Source organism: Pinus tabuliformis, chromosome 1_2 (genome assembly GCF_031772625.1).
Source record: "Pinus tabuliformis cultivar Carrire ecotype Pingquan chromosome 1_2, CPIR1, whole genome shotgun sequence".
In the NCBI taxonomy this organism is placed as follows: domain Eukaryota; kingdom Viridiplantae; phylum Streptophyta; class Pinopsida; order Pinales; family Pinaceae; genus Pinus; species Pinus tabuliformis.
Genome location: NC_142298.1, coordinates 1,321,389,481 through 1,321,400,487, shown reverse-complemented (window position 1 = coordinate 1,321,400,487; position 11,007 = coordinate 1,321,389,481). Strand labels below are relative to the sequence as shown.

The 11,007-nt window shown below is 37.4% G+C and overlaps 1 pseudogene across 1 annotated transcript; it reads right to left on the bottom strand.

Annotated features, from left to right (window-relative positions):
• Positions 1-5,061: 5,061 nt before the first annotated feature.
• LOC149211092 (3-ketoacyl-CoA synthase 11 pseudogene) lies at positions 5,062-7,331 on the bottom strand (annotated as a pseudogene). The gene is made up of 2 exons (XR_016252984.1): positions 7,016-7,331; positions 5,062-6,804 (listed from the first exon to the last, which is right to left on the bottom strand). The product of XR_016252984.1 is annotated as a 3-ketoacyl-CoA synthase 11 pseudogene (transcript).
• Between the last annotated feature and the right edge of the window lie 3,676 nt (positions 7,332-11,007).

Genomic DNA, 11,007 nt, shown 5'->3' with positions numbered 1-11,007 from the left:
AGTTTTTGTCCCTCATGCATTGATAATTTGACAGGTTCTTTGGTTTGGTGCAGTTCTAGGAAGCACACGAATCTCGGGTGTAGGCTAACTTTGAGTCCGTTATCGGGGTCTGAGTCAGTTACTGCTAGAGTTTTCAGTACTTCTCGTTTCATGTCTCGTGTTGCCTCAGGGAAGGGAAATCAAGCACGAGGTTCATGCGGTCATGGTAAGCAATAGAAGGAAACTTAGGAGGGTTGTCAAGCCAATTCTCAGTTGGGAAAAGGCCAAGGTCAAAAATCAACCTCTCGCACCATAAAAGAGGTGGCCAACGCTTACCACGAGGGCATCTCTGCTCAGGTTCGTCATCTTATAGCCAGATGGGAAGAAAAACTTAATCAGCAAGTTAGTACAAGGGAAATTGACTTGCGAGACTAGCAGGCCCTGGCGCCGGATCGCAGTCACTCTCGTGGCTGATCTTCTCTATACAAGCAAATTGTCCATGTATATTGGATGATGGAAATTATTCTAGCTAAAGCATTGACTTATCATGCAGTTAAGTGGCCAACAGATTTGATTTCCCTCTGGGCAAGTTGAGGCCACCTAACCATTTGATTTCTGGTTGTAACTTGCCCTTTTTTGAAATAAAATGAATACAAAGGTCATGCCAAGCTTACCAAAAAAATAAAAATTGGTTAGGTTATGATCTAGTTGCAAATGGGTTGAAAAAAATCAAAATTAACCCCATTTAATTCTTCAATTAAACATTTTATATCATTCTACCTAAAAAATCCCCTTAAACACTTAATTGAAATCTTTAAAAATACATAATTTAATCTAAATCTTATCATATGTATTAATATGCTAGCATCAAGAATAGTGTAAAATGCCATGCCAAAAATGGCTTGCTTAACTCGAATTTAATTTAAGGTGTTCGTTCCCCACTACATCATAGGTATCATGGATTTTGAACATGAAGTTCCATAACCACATCCTAAAAATGAATATATTTAGTTTTTATTTATGATATATAAATAAATATTCGACTGCACATTACACTTATCAAAATTAACCTATGTAAAACCCTTCTACCTTTCCTAGTTCGAAGATGAAGAAGAACTTTTTTCTTGTAAATGTTCTTATGACTTAGGTAATTGATCTATTGCATGAGCCTCCTTATTTATATTTTATTTTCAATGTCATATTATAATGATGCATATTTATTTCGTATATCTTAGTAATTTAAATGTGTAATATAATTGTGAAAAGTAAGGTTATCAAGTTTTTATTAATATAAAGATTTAAATGTGATTTTTTTTTAAAATATTGCTAATTAAAAGTGCATTTGATTAATTAGAAACTTCAGGCCCACCAATTTCCCAGGGATTTGAGATTATTCCAATTCTAATTAGTTTCTCCATGATAAGTTCCTCATTATTGATGATGATGATGAGGATGATGATGGTTAACGTCCGCTGAGACCAAATAATGATCTATCAGACCTAAATAGACAAATTATTTATTTTGATTTAAGATTTTATTCCTATGCTCAAAAAGCTTGGAGAGAAGCCTCCCGAGTTCACTATAATTTTGGCATTGTAAAAGGCTAGGAAGGTCAGTATTGTAACAAAGGTTGTGAAATTGAGATCTAATGTGGTTGTATGCAGGGCACTCTAAGAGGAAGTGGTTTTCATCCTCGATGCTCCTATTCTCACAAATATGGCAAATCCTTTCCATCCATGGCGTTTTAGGAACTGCCCAACGACCTGTTTCACTATGGAGCTCATGAGAGTTCGTTCTAATCTTTGCTATATTAATTTTCTTCTTTGAGCTAGTTAAAATAGAGAGATACTTTTGATCTTCAAGGGTGGGGTTGATGACCTTCTTATAATAACTTAATTTTCTTTTAGACGCTAAATCTTTCTCACACCACAATTTTTCTTTGAACTTAGAAGTAACAATATCTTTAATGTTATTTATGTTTTGCAAAGTATCATTCTCATTGATCTCCCAATAGTTTAATCAGGCCCTTGTGTCTTTATGCCATCCTCGGTTAAGCCTTAGGTGGTTTTGGCTGGAATTTAAAGCTAGCTTAGGAAGTCTATGATTGTCTATGTTATTGAGCTTGTGCTTGTACAACAGAAACCTAAGCATAGCTAGGCTCTCAATAGGAGAAAGACCTGCTTCTATAAGGAGAATAGGATAGGGTGTATTACTTTTAATTTTCAGGTTATAAGTTATAAAACGCTTCTGGATTTGCTCAATCTTTCTCCATGATTCTCTGGAGATGCTGCAGCCCCAAACTTCACAGCCATATAAGATAACAGGAGTGACTAAAGTTTCAAAGAGGAACTTCTTTTTATCCCACATTACGAGGTTTGCTGTTTTACAATTATTTTCAAGACCAAAATAAGCTTTCCATCCCCCATTGATCCTTTTCTCAATGCTATGGTTCCAGTTGAGCTTGTGATGGATATCAATTCCTAGGTACTTGTAAGAATACACTTCCTCCAAGTTATTATTGTCATACATAAAATTAGCGCAAGTGTCCTTCTTGGATTTGATAATCATAACTTTTGTTTTGTCAGTGTTAACAGTCATACCCATGGTAGAGCAGAAATCCTTAAGAAGCTTGAGTTGCTTATCAAGATCAGAAGGGCACCTTGCCAAAAGAACAATATCGTCAGCATAGAGAAGAAGGATAACGACTATCCCAGCTAAGATTGTGCCATCACATCCTGCTTCTTCTAAATAACCTTCAAGCTTATCGATGTAAATGCCAAATAGGATAGGGGAGAGGGGGCAACCTTGTTTAACTCCGATGTTACACTTAATATCTTTTGACCACCCCTCATTGTTCTTTAGCTTGGCAATTACATTCTCGTATAGCCTTATAGCAGCAGCTCTCAACTCAAGAGGAACCTTTAGCTCTTCTAACCTATTCCAAAGGTTGTATCTAGGAACCGTATCGAAAGCCTTTCTAAAGTCTACAAAGCAACAAAATAAATTGGATTTATCATTACGACATTCCTCCGCAATGATCCTAAGCGTAACAAGGTGGTCTGTTGTTGAGTGATGCCTTCTGAAACCTGCTTGGCCTTTAGCCCGCTTACCTTCACTTTCAAGCCATATGCTTAACTTTTTTTCCAGAATACTACCATACAACTTGGCTAAGAGAGGGCTGATCATAATTGTCCGATAATTAGAGGGGTTATTTGTATCCCCACTTTTAAAAATAGGGATAATGAGGCTCTCAATCCAAGGTTTAGGGAACCCTTGCTTAACAGCTTGATTGAAAAGCTTGTGGATGTGGGGGATGAGGACAGGGCCTCCAATTTTTAAGATTTCTGCCTAGTAACCTTCAATGTCCTTAGCTTTCCCATTCGCGAGGCGATTAACCCCAAACTTAATGTCTTCTAAAGAGAAGACTTCTTTCGTTGTGAGCAGGGTTTCCAAATTATCCATGACATTAGGAGATTCATAAAGCTTTTTAAGATAAGAATTCCAATCGTGAAGAGCAATTTTATTATTATCCTTAGTCTTCCTAGTCAGAATCTGCCTCCAAAATTTCTTAGGAGCTACCTTAGAGAGGTGTAAGAGATTCTCCTGTCTTTGACGAATGTACTGCCTCTTTTTCCTTTTAATTAGGGCTTTGTATATTCTTATCTTGTCCATTTTAAGAGAATCATCAACAGCTTCCTTAATTGCTCTCCTCGCATTTTTACAATCTTTGTCATACCAAGGATTGGTTTTGTTATTTCTTTTATTATTTGAGACTTCAATTGAGAACTTTTTAATAGAATATGAGAGGGTTGTAGTAAAATTATGATATATGTCTTCTATGTTGTCTATACTAGATAAAGGAGGCAAATTAATTTTTAATTCATTTAGAAAGAGATCCTTTTTATTTTTATCAAATATTAAGTTCTTTTGGTTGTAAGTATTATTTTCTATGGGAACTCTATGCATGACAAAATTGAGGGTTATAAGTAAAGGCCTATGATCGGAGTCAGGCTCGTGGTCGTTTAAGATGTCAAAGTTTATCATTTCGTTGTATAATGGAAGATGTCAAAGTTTATCATTTCGTCGTAGTCTACCACGCTGCTACCAAGTCCATGGATGCAGGTCATCTTGCTGGAATTGGGCCACTTTTTTAGACCGTTGCAAATTATGAGATCCTGAGCACTACAGAGCTTGACTAGCTCTGACCCAAACAAATTATTTATAACATTCATTTATATATAAGCAAATTTTATTTAGCAAAATGATCCATTACTTTTAATAAATTTAAAAAATTAGATTCATGCCATGTGGCTCCCCACCCACCTATTTCATAGGGATTTGAGATTATTTCAATTCTAATAAGTTCCTCCATGATAAACTCCTCATTATTATTTATAACATTAATTTATATATAAACAAATTTTATTTAACAAAATGGTTTATTTTACAATAAGATGTGCAATTCCTTTTTTTCTTTGATCCATGTCAAAACAACGGACGGATAAATGTCAAATGGAGATGAAAATGGTAGAGAATGCACAGCGTGACCAATTTCAAAAAAGGACACCTTCACTGTAAATATAAAAGATTACAATATCTAGTATATTAAAATAAAAATTTAGTTACACAAACAAAATATAAGTGCAAAAGATTCCTAAAATTTATTTTTTTATTTTATATTTTTAAGCTATGGTTAAAATTGTAAAGACAAAAGAAAAAATCTTATGGTAATGTTGATTTAAATTTTATTTTTTCTATTACATCATGATTTAAAATTGAAATATCAAAACATATAAAAATTTATTATAGAAAAAAAAATAATAATAATATATAAATACATTTGAGAATTGTAAGTTCCTTTTAATTTTTAATTTTTTAACTATTTTTAATTTTAAAAATTTAATTTCAAATCACATCAAATTATTCATCAACCATCAAAAATTAAAAATTAAAAATTTAAATATTAAAAAATAATTTTCAATTTCTAAAAAATAAATTTAATATTTAACTTTATAAAAAACTTTAATAAACTCTACCATAGTTTCGAAAATATTAGAAATTAATTAAAAATCAAAACGAAAATAAAAAGTAAAAATATAAGCAGTCTATTAAGAATAAGCAAAGTACAAATATTACATAACTTGGCTCATCGAGGTTTATTATGGAAAATACACAACCAAAGACCGATGTTAAAAATACATAAATGATAAATCAGTTTGCAATATGATTAATTTCCGATCTTCTCGAAATCTGGGATTGCTATTGGGTAGCGATCAATACAGTCCAACCACGGATTTTTAGAGGGCATTTTGACAGTCCTCAAAGCTTTCCAAATCGCGCTGTTGCACTTGAATCCTGAGCCAAAAGCTACCTGCCATATTATGTCGCCTTTCTTGATTCTCTCCTTCGCTTCAAGGTATGCAAGTTCATACCAAAGGGTACTGCTGGATGTATTGCCAAACCTGTGAAGAGTCATCCGAGAAGGCTCCATGTTGCTGTCGCTAAAAGATAAATTCTTCTGCAGCGCATCAAGCACAGCTCGGCCTCCAGCATGCATACAGAAATGCTGAGCTGCCAATTTGAAGTCAGGCATGTAGGGTTTCGTGTTCATTCTCAGAATTTTGCGACAAAACGAGGAAGCCAGGAAGAGAATTTGTTCTGATAAGGGAAGAACCAGGGGACCCAAAGTTGTTATATTCGCTTTGAGTGCATGGCCTGCAACTTCCATGAGTTCTTTGGATAGGGTGAGGCCCCTTTTGTTGTCACCATCCTCCTCTTGAAAAACGCACTTGTAACTTCTGTCATCCGATCCTCTATGAGTTCTAACGATGTGGAACAGCTCGTATTTTGCTCTTCTTCTATCTTTTCTCTTGTTGGATAGAAGAATGGCTGCACCACCCATGCGAAACAAGCAATTGGGTAGGAGCATTGATCTGTTGGTGCCATGGTACCAATTTAATGTAATATTTTCAGTGCTCACAACTAGTGCATATGAACTCCCATGCAATTTCAACATGTCTTTGGCCAGATCCACCGCTATGATTCCTGCACTACACCCCATTCCTCCCAGGTTGAAGCTCATAATGTTTTCTCTCATCTTGTAATGGTTGACAATCATGGCAGAAAGAGATGGAGTTGAATTAAACAAGCTGCAATTTACTACTAGGATACTAATATCCTTTGGCCTGATTTTACATTTCTCAAAGACCTCATCCAGGGCTCCAAACATCACCATCTCTGCTTCTACACGAGCTTCCTTCATTGTGAGGCGAGGTGGGGAAGCCAACATAGCTCCCGGAAAGTACGTGCATTCTCCAAGCCCAGATTTCTCTAATATTTTCTTCTGAAACCTCAAGCTTCCATCATCAAATAGGCCAGATTTCTTAGAGTGTTCTATGAAATACTCTTTGGTTACCCCAAATTCCTCAGAGGGCTTATAACAGGCAAAATCTACCACATAAATGGGCCTTCGACTGGGGAGGAAGCTAAGGAGAAGAAGAAAACCTATAAGCCCAGATATGGACAGAATGCTAATTAAATAAATCATGGGATGTTCCCATAAGATCCATAAATCATACTTTCCTAGGGTTTTTAGTTCTGCGCTAACTATTAGCAAGACAACAGGGATGGCTAATAAATAGAGAGCATTGCTGATGAGGTAATGGTATCCCAGCTTCACATGCCCCAGATTCACAGAATTTAAGAAGTCAGGCAATCCCCTGCGAACTCTCACAGAGAACGTGTGGAATCCCGCATTGGGACCAGATCTTTCTATTCCCCTCGCCACTATCTCTGTTGACAGAAGCATTTCTTCCTTCACCATATCTGAATCAACACAATAACCAACAAAATTATTTGAATGAAAAACCCAGTGTCCAAAACAATTATATAAACCCAAACAAACTTCATGCACTGATAAAATGAAGGAGAAAGCTCTGGACCAAGCTGCTAACAGGGTCAATAAACTAGCTCAAAATGGATTAAACCTATGAGCGCAATGAATCATTAAAGCACTTGTTCTAGATTCAAAACACACCTCTGAATTTGTGAATATGTTGAACCAATACGCTACCACTTGTGCACAAACCTAGAAGGCTGACAAAAAAATGCACCTACTGATTAACCCACGGTGCCCTTAAATATTTACAATTCACAAAAAAATGCGGTGCATACAGCTAACTTGTCAATCCTGTTGAACGCGGCGAAAACAGTAACCGCATATTCTAGAAAGCATTAAAAGATGGAGAATCCGTGACAGTTCATCCATGCAAACTGCAACTCAAGATAGGCAACACTCAAGGAGAGTACAGCACTGAAAAGTGAACCGGCCGAGCAACCAGTTGGGAAATTGATGAATATAATTCCAAAAATCAAATGATCCGGTCCGGGGTGGGAACTTTATGTAAACGATATGGCTTCTAGAATTGTATTGAATATAGCCGGCCGTCGACCATATCCACGTACCATGACTGCAACACGATTATTGAAGTCCATTAAACGAAAAGAGCGAGCAATAAATTTCTTTGAATACCTTCACTACACCAAGTCAATGCCATATCCATACCTCAGTAGTTCGCCGAAGCTTCGCCAAACATATATATACACTATAAGATATATATATATATATATTATAGATTGGATGGTTTATATTATTAGCTGGTGTTTATTATTGTTCCACATTTCTTACATTATGTGCCCTTGTCACCTATCATCCACGAGAGATCAATAAATTTCTTTCACTATGTCCACTCCACCCCGTCAATGTCATATTTATCATATAATTAAATTTAATATTTTTTTAGATTGGATGGTTTATAATATTAACCATGTAGCATTGTGCATCTTTTAACTCCTAAACAATCAAGCTAAATATATATATATATATGTTTAAAAAATTAATCACGTTAAAAAATTAATCAGTTAGAGAAAAGTATAAAAATCATATGGTTAATAAAAAATCATAATATAAATATATTAGGAGAAAGTTGGGTATTTTTTGTTGTGCTATGTAGTTAGCATTGTATTAGATTATAATTTTTGGGGATTGAAAGTGATCATTGATTGGGCTATGGGAACCTTAGTGTTTTGTCACTATGGCACTAGCTGGAGTAAATCTGATGACACACCTTTCCACTGACGTCGACGCTGCGTGGCAACTGTACCACGTGATATTCACGCGCAGTCACTTAAAAGGTTTTGGGGAGGTTTAATGAGGCTTTAATGCCTCCACCATTCACAAGGTTCTGGAGTTTCGTGTTGGCTCTATGGTTTTGGGTGAAACCCCTTCCCGGTCATTCACTTGCCCTGTTGGTAACCTGGTTGCTCTGTCCGCTATGGGGTTTGATTCCTGGTTGTGGCTATGGCACTCGGCCCTCCTCCGTTCGCTGGCTCCATCACGTTCTCCCTGCTATGGGTTCATTTTGAAGGCGGTCTGAAACTGTAAAGCCTTATTTGATTTACTGTTTGCTGGCTTGATCTATTTGTATATGTAGCTCGACTATGAAATAACTGTCTAGTTTCTCTGACAGGTTCCCGGTTTGTTTGCTCAGGCGATTATCCAGTTTCTTCCATAGGTATCCTTCTTTTCCAATTTCACTTTTTTTTATGCTACTGTATCTCTTGCTGACATTGTCACTCCTTGTGAGCAGTTGTGGATGTATATGGCTCTGTGGTCGTGGCTCTCTTGTTTTTGTTGGGGCTCTCGATTTCCGCTCCCTTCTTGGCGTTGCTGTTGGTTCGGGGTTTGTTCAAACCCTCTTGACACTCAGGTAACCACAAGGCTATCGATTTGCCGTTGCTTCTTTCTGTTATGTTTGCTTTCTGTTTCGACAGGTTATGCTGCCCTAACTTACATGTTCGTTGTGTTGTGCAGGTGGCTCATGTGCCGGTGTCGAGGGCTCAGACTTGGTGGCTTGTCGTGTCTCCGGTCTCAGCCTCTTATTTGAAACGGGTAGGACTGTTCCCTTAAGTGTGCCCTGGTGCTTGTTTAAGGCTCTTGTTTGTCGAATTAATTTACAGTTGTCTTCTCGGTAGGCTATGTAGGGTTGTCGTTCTTTTCTTCAAGTCTTCACCACTGTATTCTGTAGTCAATCTTGCAGTTATTATAGTTTTGTAGTGGTCGCAGTCTTTATATCTAGTCCTGTAGTCCGCCGTCTATTCTCGTTCTTACTTGGTCATGTTGACCGAGGGTTTCTAGTCCTTTCTCCTACATATGAGAAGGGACTCAAAGAAACCTGGAACTATGTGTCTATATATGGAATGTAAATATGGAACAACATGGAACTTGAAATACTAATTCTCTTTGACAATTATTTGTGTAACGTTTTCATTACATGTAAGCACATTTAGATAAAAAAGTTCTGTTACTAAATGTTAAATTGTTTTGGTCTGCGAGTACCTTTGGTTATGCATGGTAAAAAGTTGATTTCTGGGTATGCGCACAGTTCTTGTTTTCTTTCCTCGCTCCTAGTTGTTTATGCTGGCACAATCTTCATATTCGTTCTCCTTTTATAGTTTGCACTCATGCACATCTACAAAAAATGATTCATGAAACAGTCATTTTGATTACCTGAAAATAACAATGTTTGTTCTTCTGGTTTACGCTTCACCACAAACTTTTACAATCTCAATATGTTTTTATTTTTCTCTATCTGGGCAGCAACCCCCTGCCTTCTATGAAATGTCTTTTTTAATAGTTTAGGTAGCCTCATTTAGTTGAGGAACTACCTGCGGTTACATTGCACAGTTACATTTCCTGTTATGTTGTCAAACTAATTTTTTGTTGTTGTTAAACTCACGTTCAAAACTAAAAAAGAAATAGAAATAAAGAAAAGAAATTTACAATGGCTGTAACAGCCTTCTTGGAAAAAAAAAGTTAACAGTAAAATAAATCAAAGTGAAATTTTCTGGAAGGTGCTTTAGGCAACCTGTCCACCTGTTGCCTTGCTATTGGATGCTCTTGCATGAGGCTCCCGGGGTGAAAGAACGTCATTGCTCCTGTCTATGAGCTCTTCAATCATATATTCGGCGCGCTGAATCTGTCCAGCATCCATCCATGTGTTGTTCTCTATTAGATGACCCTTCCATTTAACCAAGTACTGCAAGTACTCCTTCCGGCATGTCCGCCGAGCTACCTGAGTGTCCAATATTTGGTCAATCTCTAAAGGCTTGGTTGTGGGCAGCTGCTTGATCCATGTCCCTGTCTCTTTGTCTCCCTGGGTGTCCCGTGTGTGACCGTTTGAATCTTCCTCTGTGTCTGCAGAAACATAGGGGTATAGGTCTGCGACATTGAAAATGGGCGAGATCCCAATCCCTTGTGGTAATTGCAGTTCATAGGCATTTGCAGAGAATTTTCGTAAAATTCGACAAGGCCCTATCTTTTTGAATTTCAACTTGTTGTACTCTCCTTTGGGGAACCTTTCCTTTCGTAGATGCGCTAGTACCAAATCTCCTATATCAAACTGCACTTCCCGACGCTTCAAATTTTCCTTTTGTTTATATTTATGACTGTTGTTCTGTAACTTAGCTTTTACCTGCTCGTGAAGTTCACTAATCATCTTGGCGAATTCTTCTCCGTCAGCACTCCTCCGTTCCAACCGACCCAAATCTCGTAATTCGTGCACTCCTCGAGGGTGCATGCCATACAGGATTTGGAAAGGGCTTCTGCCTGTGCTCCTGTTTGGAGAGTCGTTATAAGCGAACTCTGCCTGGGCGAGTACGCGATCCCACTGTTGCAAATTCTCTCCAACGAGGCTACGTAGCAGATTTCCTAGACTTCGGTTTACTACTTCAGTTTTCCCGTTAGTCTGTGGATGATACGTTGAACTGAAATTCAGTTTAGTGTCCAATTTCTTCCACAAAGTCCGCCAGAAATGACCTGTAAACTTCACGTCCCTATCTGAAAGAATAGATGTCGGCAAGCCATGTAACCTAACAATTTCTGTAAAGAATAGGTGGGCTACATGCGTGGCGTCATTGGTCTTCTTGCAAGGGATAAAATGTGCCATCTTTGTAAAGTGGTCCACCACT